Consider the following 15,180-nt stretch of genomic DNA (forward strand, 5'->3'; position numbering starts at 1 on the left):
ATCCAGGTCCCATCTCCTTAAATTCCTACCTTTTTGCATTTTCTTCAGTTTTAATCTACAGTTCGTAACCAATAGATTGTGGTCAGAGTCCACATTTGCCCCTGTAAATGTCTTACAATTTAAAACCTGGTTCCTAAATATCTGTCTTACCATTATGTAATCTATCTGATACCTTCTACTATCTCCAGGCTGCTTTCATGTATACAACTTTTTTTTTTGATTCTTTAACCAAGTGTTAGCTATGATTATGTTATGCTCTGTGCAAATTTCTAGCAGGCAGCTTCCTCTTTCATTTCTTATCCCCAATCCATATTCACCTACTATGATTCCTTCTCTCTCCCTTATCCTAGTATTTGAATTCCAGTCACCCATGAGTATTAAATTTTCGTCTCCCTTCACTACCTGAATAATTTCTTTTATCTCACCATACGTTTTATCAGTTTCTTCGTCATCTGCAGAGCTAGTTGGTATATAAACTTGTAATACTGTAGTAGGCATGGGCTTCGTGTCTATCTTGGCCGTAATAATGCGTTCATTACGCTGTGTGTAGTAGCTTACCCGCACTCCTATTTTTTTATTCATTATTAAACCTACTCCTGCATTACCCCTATTTGATTTTGTATTTATAACCCTGTATTCACCTGACCAAAAGTCTTGTTCCTACTGCCACCGAACTTCACTAATTCCCACTATATCTAACTTTAACCTATCCATTTTTTCTTTTTAAATTTTCAAACCTACCTGCTGGATTAAGGGACCTGACATTCCACGCTCCCATCCGTAGAACTCCAGTATTATTTCTCCTGATAACGACGTCTCCTTGATTGCATATTTACGAAAGTTGTTTGTAATAGAAGGCTATCAGCTATTACAAGTGGTATCGTGAGATACATAGTTAGGAAGGTTAACGGCGTATCTGTCTTCGTAGAGTTAACGGAGGATGTACAACCATATATGGGATTGTTACGTAGAGTAAAATTATGATAAAATGGCAAACACTCATGACGTGTGATGTTGAACTGTCGCTGGCGTACTGTACTTACTACAGTGCAAACAGAGATGTGAAAGCGGGGAAGGGGTGGTCGTGGCCGCTGATACGTATCGCTGGCGGGAGGCTATTTGCAACGGCGTGATACAAAGTCTTAAATACGATCTTACACATTCTACATACAACTATATCGGATACATTATAGTACAATTAAAGAAAGCACTAGAATTTTAACATGGGTTCAAAGAGAAATGTTTCTTTAAGTTTCAGAAAGCAGTTGCAAGTAAGTGTCTGTGAAATATTCAGTCCAGTAAAATTGAAAGGCAGCATCATGACAAAAGTAAAGAAGTTACAGGCACAGCGGGCATACCGACAACTGATCAAGACATCGTGGGTAGCGTGGAGTAAGATATAAATACAAATAATAAAAGCTCAAGAAGCTTAAGCAACGTATCATAATGACATGTAATTAAAAATTATAAAAGCTCTTTCCTAGTTGATGTCTGTGAAGTTTACAGTGCGCACTTAGGCGAACATATCAATACACGACAAAGAGGCTGCAGCCTCAGCAAGTGCTCCAAATCCGGGACAAGGAAACCCGGGCAGCACGTGGCTGAACGAACAAAGGTCCACCAGCAAATAAGACCGGTCATGTAAAGAAAAGCACACTTTGCACGTAAATTTATTCTGTTCATTAAGAAGTTTAGATGGTTGTTGTTTCCTTTTCTAATAAATCTCTATCTCTTCCAAAAGGTTTAATAGGCATCGCTTACGCGCAGTGTGTATTACCTGCATAATACATGGATACTCTGCAAATCACATGTAAGTGCCTGGCAGAGGGGCAGAGGATTCATGGAACCACCTTCACAAACCTCTATTGTTCCAATCTCGTATAGCGCGCGGGAAGAACGAACACCTATATTTTTCCTTACGAACTCTGATTTCCCTTATTTTACCGTGGTGATCGTTTCTCCCTATGTAGGCCGGTGTCAACAAAATATTTTCGCATTCGGAGGAGAAAGTTGATGATTGGAATTTCGTGAGAAGATTCCGTCCAACGAAAAACGCTTTTGTTTTAATGATGTCCAGCCCAAATCCTGTATCATTTCTGTGGCACACTCTCCCATATTTCGTGATGATACAAAACGTGCTGCCCTTCCTTTAACTTTTTCGATGTACTCCGTCAGTCCTATCTGGTAACGATCCCACACCGCACAGCAGTACTCTAAACGAGGACGGACAAGCGTAGTGTAGGCAGTCTCCTTAGTAGATTTGTTAAAATTAACTTTGAATACATTATTAGCGATCTTTAAAATTAAAATTTATAGATTTAAAACAGTCTTGCTCGCAACTTTTTATTTTTGTTCGACCGGTTTCGATTCTATTTAAGAACCATGTAACCTCCCCACCGAAATTTAAAAGGCAATATTATTTATGAATGCTAATGATCATTGAGCTAAGTGTAACCTTTCCGGAGAATTTTTAAAAAAAACAATATTTAATAGAAATGGGAGCCAAACGTAACCTCACTAGCAATTAAATTTAATGACAATAAAAATGAGAATCGCAACCTGACTCAAGATGTAAGCTCCCACAAAAAAATGAAAAACAATTCAGTGCTAATGAAACTTCAGTGACAATGAAAATTCAATTAAACCGAAATATCGGGGTTTGGCCCTGTGCAAAAAATCATAATTAATTTCTTACCTCATTGAAACTGCATGTCAAATTTCTGCTCTTATTGTTGGCCACGGCTTGGAGGAAATGCATTGCAAATAATATTTTTTTTTTTTTTTGAAATTTAACTGAAACTTTACTTTAAAGGAAATGGAAGGAAACCGTTGGTTCAATTAAATGGTTTTTTTTTTTTATAAAAAACTGCTTTGAAATCAAAATTATTATTGGGGCGATTATTGCACAAATTAGTTACAGTTGATTTGCATTATTAGCTGAGCGCATTTAAAAATAATATACCTCATCCTGAATCTTGACCAGAATGCCATGTCGACGCCCGCCGACTCCTCACACACAACTGCACTCGACTGCTATTACCGACATACTGCACGACGACTACCGACCGACTACTGGACGCAACTGTACTGCACGACTACTACCGACCGACTGCTAGACGCAACTGAACTGAGCTACTGCTACCGACAGAGTACACTGCACGACGACTACTGACCGACTACTGTACGGAACTGAACTGAGCTACTGCTACCGACAGAGTACACTGCACGACGACTACTGACCGACTACTGGACGCAACTGAACTGAGCTACTGCTACCGACAGAGTGCTGCTCGTAACACTCGCGCGGTCAAGCGCAGACTAACCACGATAAAAGGCTCTCTGGTCGAAGATTTTATCATGCCTCACCATCGCTGCTACGTTACGTACGTGTTTCATAACCCTCCACTGGGGGGGCAAAAATTTGGCAGCGATGGTGAGTCATTTGGACTTGCCATCGCAAGAAATTTTTACAATTTACAGAATATTTAGATGTAGTACATGAATTAATGTTGTGCACATGCACCGAGTACAAAACATTTCAGACAAAGACAAGATATGAGTACAAAACATAGTAGCAAATCAGAAAACTGTATATACAAATTATTTAACAGATAACAAACTGCACACGCACTGAAAACATTCTTTAGCATTTTCAGAACAAATAAACAGAATGGCAGAAAATCATGTTGACAAGGGACATGAGTGTACTCGCACTGGAGTTGAGAACATATCAGCAAATGACGAAATGTATATACAATGAGTAACAAATGACATAAGTGCATACGCACTGAAGTATTGAACATACAGACTGGGTACAAATCATATTGAAAAATGAGAAAAGTGCACAGGCACTGAAGTTCAGTAGAAAACGTATTAACACATAACATAAGTGCACATGCACCGTAGTTCAGAACATATCATCAAAATAAAAATGTATATACAATATAAAAGACAAGAGTGCACATATACTGTACTTCAGAACAAATCGAAAAAATGTCTTTAGCATTTTCACAACAAATAAACATAATGGCAAAAAATCATGTCGACAAGTGCCATAAGTGTACTCGCACTGGAGTTCAGCGAATCGAAAAAAAATGTATAACCCATGAACATAAATGATGTTAGCAAAAAAATGATTTTCACTATTAGGATAGGAAAGGGAAGGATTGCATCATGGTTGTAGCACTTTAGATTGCACACAGCTGTTCTGAAAGTCCATATCTTTCCACAGAAGTACAACACCAAGTGACACAATTTGAAGTTCTTTTCCCATCAGAATTTATCAGCGTAGCCAAGACACTGAACTGTCGTAGTAATATTCCATGTTTTCATTTTGGCAGTGCACTAGGTACACCAAACAGTGCGACCATAATAACGTCGTCATCGCTCACGGTGGTGGACAGCATGTCGTGTCAACACCACACTCTTACAAGGCACACCAACGTAGAATTGGTGCAAAAACCAAATATAGTGCTCCATGATCAGGAGGATGGACAGGACAAATGGATATTGCACTAATTCAGGGTAGTTAGCTCATAAGATGAAGGACATTAAGTCACATAATATTGAGAATTACAGTAGTAGTTTGCGGCATTCATAGCCTAGTTATTGAACATTTCTGTACCATGTATTTAGTATTACAGAATAATGTTCATAAAATTAAATTATTGGCATCATGGGTAATCGTATTACAATAAACAGTGGCAGTCCTTTGCCAGTTACAAAGCATATTTAGTATGACAGAATAATGTTCATCAGACGTCTTAATTGAAAAGGAGAGTCAATTATTGGCCTAGCATTAACATAATACATTGAGTGATACAAATTATTGGCACTCATTGGCCATTTGCCAAAATATGAAGTCAACATTGAAAACAAGAGCTAATTAATGGCATAACTAATAACATAATTCATTTAGTGACATTAATTATTGGCACTCAGTGGCCAGTAGTAGAACATGAAAAATCATCATTGAAAACAGGAGCTAATTAATGGCATAATTAATAACGTAATTCATTAAGTGACACTAATTATTGGCACTCAGTGGCCATCAAGTATCGAATAGTATAAAACATTGTTCCTCATTCAGTATTATTCAGATCATTAAGAAGTCATTATTAAAAATCAGCTAATTACAATCATAGCATTAATAATCAGCTAATTACAATCATAGCATTAATAATCATGGGCATTATAAGTAGTCTCATTACAATAAAACATTGTTCCTCATTCAGTATTATTCAGATCATTAAGAAGTCATTATTAAAAATCAGCTAATTACAATCATAGCATTAATAATCACAGGCATTGTAAGTAGTCTCATTACAATAAACAGTGGCAGTTATTAGCCAGTTACAAAGCATTATTTTATATATATATATTTTTTTTTGTCTCATTAAGAAGTCATTACTCAAGTGACATACTATTCAGAGCTAATCAGTATTATTCAGAATTATCATTAACTAGTGACATAATGTGGGACTGGTAATACTTTTTTTTTTTGTTAGCAATGCATTGCGTTGGGATCGATAATTAATTGCTGAGGCATAACAATATTTGCTTTTGACCTATTGCTGCAAATGAGGATAGGTAACGTCATTCGTCATGAGTCAGCTGTAGCAGGGTTATGTAACAAGGCAGTATATGTGATCACATTAGTAAATGATAGACACAAATGGGTAAAAAAAATAATAAAAATGCAAGTACTAGAACAGGTGTAATAAGTAACAGGTTTAGTAAGTATCATGAAAAGCTTCTCCTGGAAAAAAAAATACAAAATGGATTATTGAGCTGAAAGAAGAAACACATACTATGCTGAAAAGTAGTGAACTTCGAATTAACAGCTAGTGAAATGTGTATAAAAATGTGTTCCATAGCTGTCCTTTCCAAAACTTTCCGTCATCCTACTATGCAATATAACACCTGCTGTCAAAACAAACTGCAACACATACTTAAATAACTACATAGCATAAATACATAACTTCAACATTATCCTCATCTGTAAAGAAAAAACTTCATTATCCATCACTTCATTATCCATATTATCATAACTTGATTATTATCATCACCTATAAAGGAAAACGTCATTATTCATAACAGCATATCCTTCATCATTATTCATGAGCATTCATTATCATCTGCAAAAAAAATCACTTCATTACTCATTATACAACTATTATTTATCTCTAGCATATTTCATCACTAAAACTAAGATGTGTAGTTCTGTCTGACAGCCTGCATCAATCACCTTGTATTCTGAAAGAAAAAATTAGTTAAGACTGCTATTCTACGATGAGTATAGTATATTCTTGTTAATGCTTGTTAATCCTGGTCCATTTACTCTTCCTCATAAAGTTATTGCATCTTCTTTCGTTTATTCCGTAGGTGAAATTCCCATTTCTGTTGAATTTATTTCTTACACGCATCGTTTCTTTCTGAAATTGATGAACAAAGATTAATGTCTTGCATTTAAATCATATACCCACTAAATAATGACTGGTTTATGGTGACATAATTAACCATACAGCATAACATGACAGAAAACGTAATATGTCAGAGACATTGACAGTGTTCAGATGCAAAAATGTACACAGAATAATACAATGCAGCAGCAAAAAGAAAAATGTAAAACAGTCACGATGTTGAGATATCATAGGGCAAAAAAAAAAAAATGTCAAAGTCAACTGGTGTGTGTTATATCTTAACTATTTCACAGTGCATATAAACAAAACTGGAATGCAATCATACACAAAAAAATGTGCACGGTCTGATGTGTAACGACAAGAAAAGCGACCTGCTAACCTTACCTTGTCGGGCACTTGCCAAGAAAAAATACGATAATCATCAGTAATTAGTCATGTGAATATAATTGCATTAGTAAATGGCATCATAGTGTGTTGAATCATACAGTGTCTTCATTCAATAAAGGGTTTAATATTTGACCAATGGTGGTTGCCTTTCGATTTTCTGGTTCTCAAAGTTTCGACGTGTACAACATTGGGGTGAGGGATGCTGCGAATCCGATATGGGCCTGCGTATAGAAGTTCAAATTTACTGCACTTACCTTTTAATTTGCTGGATAAATAGTGTGTACGCACTAATATCTTCTGTCCAACGTGAAAGTCGCGGCGTGTACAAACCTGTTTTTGCTGTCTTCTCCGGCGCTCTGCGGCACGTTTGATGTTGTTCAGCGCAATGTCAATTATTTCGTGGTGTCTTAGTCGACGACATTTAGGGAAGTTTATTAATTCTTTAATTTTGTTTGGTGGTTCAACGTTTTTCAGTATAACAGACGGAGATAGCATAGTGGATTCATTTGGAATGGAATTAATTACACCTTGGAATGAGAGTATGTGTGTATCCCAATCAATATGTCTTTTGTGGCAGTATATTCGGCACAGCTTACCAATTTCTTTCATTAATCTTTCACAGGGGTTCGAAGAAGCATGGTACTTGGATATATAAATCGGAGAAATGTTTCTAGCTCGTAACATGCGTGTCCATATAGCTTGCTGTAAAAGAATTTTGCGTAGTTGCGTGCGTTCGTCGTCTGTATTTGCACTGCTTTGTTTAACCTTATCGGAAATCATCTGCATTACGTCGTAGTCAGTTTCGTCTGGAGTATTATAGTTGTGTACGTACGTATCAGTGAACAATGTGGAATTACAGTCAATGTTACGTGTTGCGGAAATGACCTCTGTGCGGTTAATTGTTTGTTCTTCCGCAGATAGTGAGTGCTGAAATTCTAAAGCAAGTTGTACATTTTCATCCTTTGACATCAAAAAAGAATTCTGAAAATCAATAACTGCGTCGTGTTGTACTAGAAAATTCGTACCTAAAATAACGTCTGTTGTCAATAAAGGAACAATCCAAAAATTAGAGTGAAAAGTATGACCTCCAATACAAAATGATAAATGCGTCTGTAATTTGACGTCTACTCCTTTACTCGATACTGCTCCCTTCACTTTTGTTTTGCCTAAAGGTAATGTCGGATAGGTATTCTCTTTGTTGCACTCGTTGAAAGTCTCCTCATTTATTACTGATATAGGTGATCCGGAATCAATTACGGCTGAAAATTTCGATGAACCAATTTTAATTTCCATGACAGGATGTGAAATGGTTTTCTGAATAACTGGTCTTTCCTGTAAAAGAGTGTCTCTGATGTCGTCAAAAGTAATTACATTTTCGTGAACAACATTTTGCGTGTCAAAGGTAGTGCTTGTGTTATTGGAAGATGCGTCCTGTACAGTATCTAGTCAGATTCTATCTGACGTGTTATTATTATTAGGAGGATTCTGTGGCATTTCTACTATTTGAACTGTTCTATTACTTCTTCCAGACGTGTTACGCTCTGGATGGTACCTACTGTCGGGTTCATTCATGAGAATATGTCCTTGCGTATGATTTTGCTGTTGGTGAGACCGACTGTTATTGTATGTACGCTGATAATTGTGCTCATCGTTTTTACGTCTGTCGTGATAGTCATTCCTATACGGTGCATTGCGATAGGAATTGAAATACTGTCTTCTTTGTACATAGTTGTTTCTTCGCTGTCGTGCGTTACTATTTGTTGGATCTGGGACTATACGTGCACGCGGCGAAACATTAAAGTTTGGTTGACCTTGTAGACTGCATTGTTGGTTAGGTATGCTAAGCGGTTGTCTTACATGCTATTGTAGTGAAAAATATCTATTGTTACAAAAATGTGGTTCCTGTTATTAATAATTCTACACATACTGATGATTACGATTTTATCTGTAATTAAAATTACGGCGGTAGTTGTCATTACGGGAGGGCCTACTGAAAATTGTCACATTCGGTAAAAGATTTGTCATATCGGGTTTTCATGACAACGTCTCTTAATTCTACAAAGAGCAATAGTTAAAGAGCAGTTTTGATATATATAAAGGATAGTAGAAGAGAAGGCAGCAGTGCAGAAAACTAAAGATGAAACAGCACTACTACAGCTCGGGGCCCTATGCACGCTACGGCACATATTCATTAAAGCGTAATGAATCCCCTGAAGTCATTTACGCACTGCAAATAAATTTTAGCTTTTGCGTTACAGGCAATAGCGGTATAAATTCAAAAGCAAATAGTTGTATCCATGTTAATTCCAATTTCTGCATTATAGGCAATGCTGTTGAAAATACAATAGCAAATTGTCGCCTCAGGTTCAAAGCTAGATTCTCCATTACAGGTAATAGCGGTGAAAGTACAAAAATAAATTGTCGTATACAGTGCAAATTGTGTATCTGCGTTATGCCATTATTAAATTCCTTACATTTTCTTACAGATGCAAATTGCTTATAATCAACGTTCTCGTCACTGAATTTGATAACACGTTCAGGTTTGTGTGTGAATCTGTTCGTCTGTGTCATTTCGGATTTCAAGTTGCGTAGCTTTTCAGATTTTAAGTCGCGTGGCTTTTCGGATTTTAAGTCGCGTAGTTGCTGTAAATTGCTCAAATTATACGCACTGCGTAAGTCTGACAAATGTTCGTAAAGTGGCATCTGCTGTGTTGAGTTATTAACTGAAATACTTTTCATTTCTGTTACTTCTTGTTGTAAACTCGATAACTTTCTACGCAACGTGTTATTGGACGAATCGATCTCATTAATTGTCTGCTGTAAATTTTGAAATTCAGGTGTTTGGTTAAATGAAACCGGTGCAGTATCGTCTAACTTATTGTCATTACTACTTTCTATAACGTCAATACGACTGGCCAATTCATCATATTTTTCAGTCAGTAATTTTGCCTGATCATCGGTTTTAGTGTCAGTGGCATTAATCTGTTTTTGCAATTTACGCGTAGTTTCATTCAGTTTTTTAACGTCAGTTTTGACGACATCTGAATCATGTGCTAGTTCTAATTGTCTAGTCTGTCCGTCACTGTTTGAAAATCGGTTGTGTATGTGTCTGTATTCGACTTAAGATTGGAAATTTCGTCACGTAATTCTGTGTTCGACTGTTTGATGGAATTAATTTCGTCGGACACTGTAGCAATATTATTGTCTACATACGTTTTTGCCTTCGCAAACATTTTACGTTTGTCTTCCTGTCTCTGTGCTGTGATTGTTTCCATTACTTGTCGTTTTACTTTGTTTTGATCCTGAATAAATTTACGGAAACGCGTATCACTGTTTTGTATATGGTGATTAAGACGTTCGTTAATTTGAGAATTCTGTTGCTCGAATTTCGCGTCTATCTTTTCATCCATTGTGCGCGAAAGTTCTGCTGTCATTGTTTTAAACTCGTCGCGTAATTGTGTAGCTTTTTCAGAGCATTGTTTAGCGACTCCGTTAATTTCGTCTCTGAGTGTTTCTGTTGCGGCTGTTTGCATTTCCCTTAATTCCTGAGCAACAGACCTAATTTCTTCGCTACTTTTTTTTGAACAAGCCTCAATTTCCTCGCGCAACTGTTCCTTAGCGTCATGACACTGCGTGGCAACGGCTCTAATTTGTTCACTAAGCTGTCTGGAATTGTCGTCTAATTTTTCATTTAACTGTCTGGAATTGTCGTCTAATTTTTCATTTAGGTATTGTTTGAGTTTTTCGTTATCTTGTTTGTTATCTTCCCTAAGTTGTCTGAAATTTTCATCAATTTTATTAAATTTTTTGTCCTGTTCACTAAGTTGTTGTTTGAAATCTTCACTCTGTTGTTGTAGCAATCTTGCCATAATTTATTCAAAGCCAAAGTTAGCGTTTATACTCTCTGTGCTGTTTAGTGGTGGATCTGGAACTCTCTCGCTTACTGTAACCATTTGGTTATTCTGAGATTTGCAAAAAGGTTTGTCAGTCGAATGTACACTGTCGGTCATTATTTCTGAATTAAATGGATCCGTCGTACTCTCAGTACACTGTCCATTTTCATTAGAAATATTTGTCTGAACGTTACTTGAATTTTCCAAACCGGGTGTGTTACGCTGGGCAGCGCTCATTACTATAGACCGCTCCGCGTCATCAATTGTCGTCAAATTAACAGACGAGACAATTGAGTTCGTTTGTTCATCATTAAGATAAATATCATCATTAGCGGTTGGAATGCACTGATTCTCAGTGAACGCAGGATTGTCATCATTACACTGCGTGTCACATGTCCTATCGGTAAAGTTGTTTGAGTCGGTAATTTCATTCATAATACCTCGCGATACACTATTCACAGTCTTTCGCGGCATTTTTGCAATAGTCACAATTATTCACAAAATAAATAAGCACAATGCTAAAGTAACACACAAATACAACAGAGCAACGAATTGCCGTTGACCTGTAGAAAGAAAGTCACAATATTAGTAAAAGCGTTGCGCCATATCCTAATTACATCTAAGCAAATAAGAGCAGATATCTGACTGTTTTTCAAAAGACTCTCAACGAAATTCGATCCTGGACTGGGTGTCGCCAAGTGTAACCTCCCCACCGAAATTTAAAAGATATTATTTAATAGAAATGGGAGCCAAACGTAACCTCACTAGCAATTAAATTTAATGACAATAAAAATGAGAATCGCAATCTGACTCAAGATGTAAGCTCCCACAAAAAAATGAAAAACAATTCAGTGCTAATGAAACTTCAGTGACAATGAAAATTCAATTAAACCGAAATATCGGTCTTTGGCCCTGTGCAAAAAATCATAATTAATTTCTTACCTCATTGAAACTGCATGTCAAATTTCTGCTCTTATTGTTGGCCACTGCTTGGAGGAAATGCATTGCAAATAATATTTTTTTTTTTTTTGAAATTTAACTGAAACTTTACTTTAAAGGAAATGGAAGGAGATCGTTGGTTCAATTAAATGGTTTTTTTATAAAAAATTGCTTTGAAATCTAAATTATTATTGGGGCGATTATTGCACAAATTAGTTACAGTTGATTTGCATTATTAGCTGAGCGCATTTAAAAATAATATACCTCATCCTGAATCTTGACCAGAATGCCATGTCGACGCCCGCCGACTCCTCACACACAACTGCACTCGACTGCTATTACCGACATACTGCACGACGACTACCGACCGACTACTGGACGCAACTGTACTGCACGACTACTACCGACCGACTGCTAGACGCAACTGAACTGAGCTACTGCTACCGACAGAGTACACTGCACGACGACTACTGACCGACTACTGTACGGAACTGAACTGAGCTACTGCTACCGACAGAGTACACTGCACGACGACTACTGACCGACTACTGGACGCAACTGAACTGAGCTACTGCTACCGACAGAGTGCTGCTCGTAACACTCGCTCGGTCAAGCGCAGACTAACCACGATAAAAGGCTCTCTGGTCGAAGATTTTATCATGCCTCACCATCGCTGCTACGTTACATACGTGTTTCAACCATCACCAGACTCCAGAACGGTGGATGGACTCCGTGGAGCAATTTGCGCCCACCTTCGACGCTGGAATAACTGCGTCATCTGCGAACAACCAAAGACGGCTGCTCAAACTGTGTCCCAAATCGTTTATATAGATAAGGAACAGCAAAGGGCCAATAACACTACCTTGAGGAAGCCAGAAATCACTTCTGTTTTTCTGTATGACTTTCCGTCAATTACTACGAACTGTGACCTGTCTGACAGGAAATCACAAATCCTACCACATAACTGAGACGATATTCCATACGCACGCAATTTCACTACAAGCCGTTTGTGTGGTACAGTGTCAAAAGCCTTCCGGAAATCCAAAAATACGGAATCGATCTTAAATCTCTTGTCAGTGGCACTCAGCACTTCATGTAAATAAAGAGCTAGCTGCGTTCCACAAGAGCGATGTTTTATAAATGCCTGTTGTCCGAGTGCAAATAGACCGTTCTCTCCGAGGTAATTGATAATGTTCAAACACAATAAATGTTCCAAAACCCTGCTGTATCTCGACGTTAATGATATACGCCTGAAATTTAATGTATTACCCCTATTGCCTTTCTTGAATGTTAGTGTGACCCGCGCAACTTTCCAGTCTTTGGGGACGGACCTTTCGTCGAGCGAACGGTTATATACGGTTGTTAAGTATGGAGCTAATGCATCAGCATACTCCGAAAGTAACCTGACTGGTATACAGACTGGGCCAGAAGACTTGCTTCTATTAAGTGATTTAAGTTGCTTCACTACTGCGATGACATTTATCTCTACGTTACTCATTTTGGGAGCTGTTCTCGATTCGAATTCTGAAATATTTACTCCGTCTTTTTTTGTGAAGGCATTTCGGAAGGTTGTGTTTAGTAACTCTGCTTTGGCAGCTCTGTCTTTGATATTATCTCCATTGCTATCAATGTCGTCCTAGGAAAGCTGGTCAGGAGCAGAAGCGATTTATGAAAAAGTAGCAAAGCAAACAAAAGATTTACTTACCTTGTATTTCTCCAAATGTACAAACACTCAGCGCAAATGATGCAACAAGGAACAGAGTGCAACTGCTGCAACAGTAACAACGATGATGATGGACCCAAACTATGTGGCTTTTGTGTAGCCTCATGCATCTATGTGTATCCTAGCACAAGTGGGTGAGTCGCTGCCGCCGGTCATACTATATCGGGGTTGCAGAGGGCGCTCGTGGTACAGAGCTGCTAGACTCGTGGCTCAGCAGGTGCGCTCCATTGGGTCTGCTGGATCCCGCGCGGCCATTATCGGCGTCTCATACAAACTAGCAGTTTCACTGCCATGACACTATTGGGGGGGGTTATCGATATGTGATACCACAAATTTGTCCATAATGTGTCACCCAAAGGAATTTCTTTTTTATGTTTCCTGTTTACTGTGGCCCTGAGTGTTTGTAATTCTCGTTTTTCCTTTATTTTGTTGTACATACGAGTGATAAACCTTTCTATGGTACCCGCTTACCTATGCTATTTGTATTAGTAAATTCAGTTCCTTACTTGTTTCTTGATTATCTAATTCCATGGATAGGTCAGAAACCATGGAAGTAAAGAAGGATCCCTTTTACCATACCCATTGGCAAGATTTAGAATGAATAATTTTGTTTGTGTCCGTGGCTTCTTGGATCCATTTCGGTGTGTACGCTGTGCCTCTGATTTTTTATCTTTCTACATGTTGCTGTCAGTGTTGTGGGTTGGCAGGAGAGCCAACACCGGGTTACAAGAGGAAGCCGAAAGGCACGCGTTTTAGCTCACGCAGCCTGGCGTGAGGTCTGGAACAGGACAATGAAATTAGAATTTAGGAAAAAACGGACGTAGCTGGTGGAATACTTAACTTTAATCCATAAATGGTGAACGTCGGTCTTGATGGTACATTATTACAGTACCAATAGTAACTGGTACTGGCGCCTTGCTAGGTCGTAGCAAATGACGTAGCTGAAGGCTATGCTAACTATCGTCTCGGCAAATGAGAGCGTATTTTGTCAGTGAACCATCGCTAGCAAAGTCGGTTGTACAACTGGGGCGAGTGCTAGGAAGGCTCTCTAGACCTGCCGTGTGGCGGCGCTCGGTCTGCAATCACTGATAGTGGCGACACGCGGGTCCGACGTATACTAACGGACCGCGGCCGATTTAAAAGGCTACCACCTAGCAAGTGTAGTGTCTGGCGGTGACACCACAGTCAGTTTATTTTGCTGCATATTTCCCAGAAACATATTTGCAGCAACCTTTTGTAATTTGGAGTAATACTTCTCTTTGGACAAATGTTAAAACTCTAGCTCATTTTTTAACTGTCTTCAAATGTATCCGATTCATTTTAACGCAGAATGTCTATGCTTATTATCCTGACTGTTTTACAAACTATTTTCGGCCAGCGACATCTTCCGTCCACGCCCCGACACCTTTTTGCACCGTAGGTGCCAGTGATGACACGACATTACGGATAATGAGTGTTTAGCATTTTATCATGACTTTATTCTATTCTATGTGATGATGCCATTCATTTCATGGTTATACATTGTATTAGCTTACTCTGTTAACTTCATGACGACAGCTCGCAGTAGTTGATAGCCTACTATTACGTAGATTTTTCCATAAATGTCCACATTTTCTCTTTTTAGACCAATGTGAAGATTCTCATAATGACTGAAACTGGTAATTGAATGTACAAATATTTCCGTTCAGAGACTGTTGCGGTACTTAAAAATTGTGATAAAATATGAATCATCTGTATTAGTTTGAGACATATTTTGTTATTCTGAGCGCTGAATTGTTCGCTAGTTGCTTATGCTGTAGACCCTCTGGATTGTTTG

The 15,180-nt window shown here is 38.1% G+C and overlaps 1 protein-coding gene across 1 annotated transcript in view; it reads left to right on the plus strand.

Annotated features, from left to right (window-relative positions):
• The window catches only part of LOC124619450 (liver carboxylesterase 1F-like), a 180,624-nt gene that overhangs the window by 54,511 nt on the left and 110,933 nt on the right, over window positions 1-15,180 (plus strand). The window lies entirely within an intron of this gene.

Source organism: Schistocerca americana, chromosome 6 (assembly GCF_021461395.2).
Source record: "Schistocerca americana isolate TAMUIC-IGC-003095 chromosome 6, iqSchAmer2.1, whole genome shotgun sequence".
Lineage (NCBI taxonomy): Eukaryota > Metazoa > Arthropoda > Insecta > Orthoptera > Acrididae > Schistocerca > Schistocerca americana.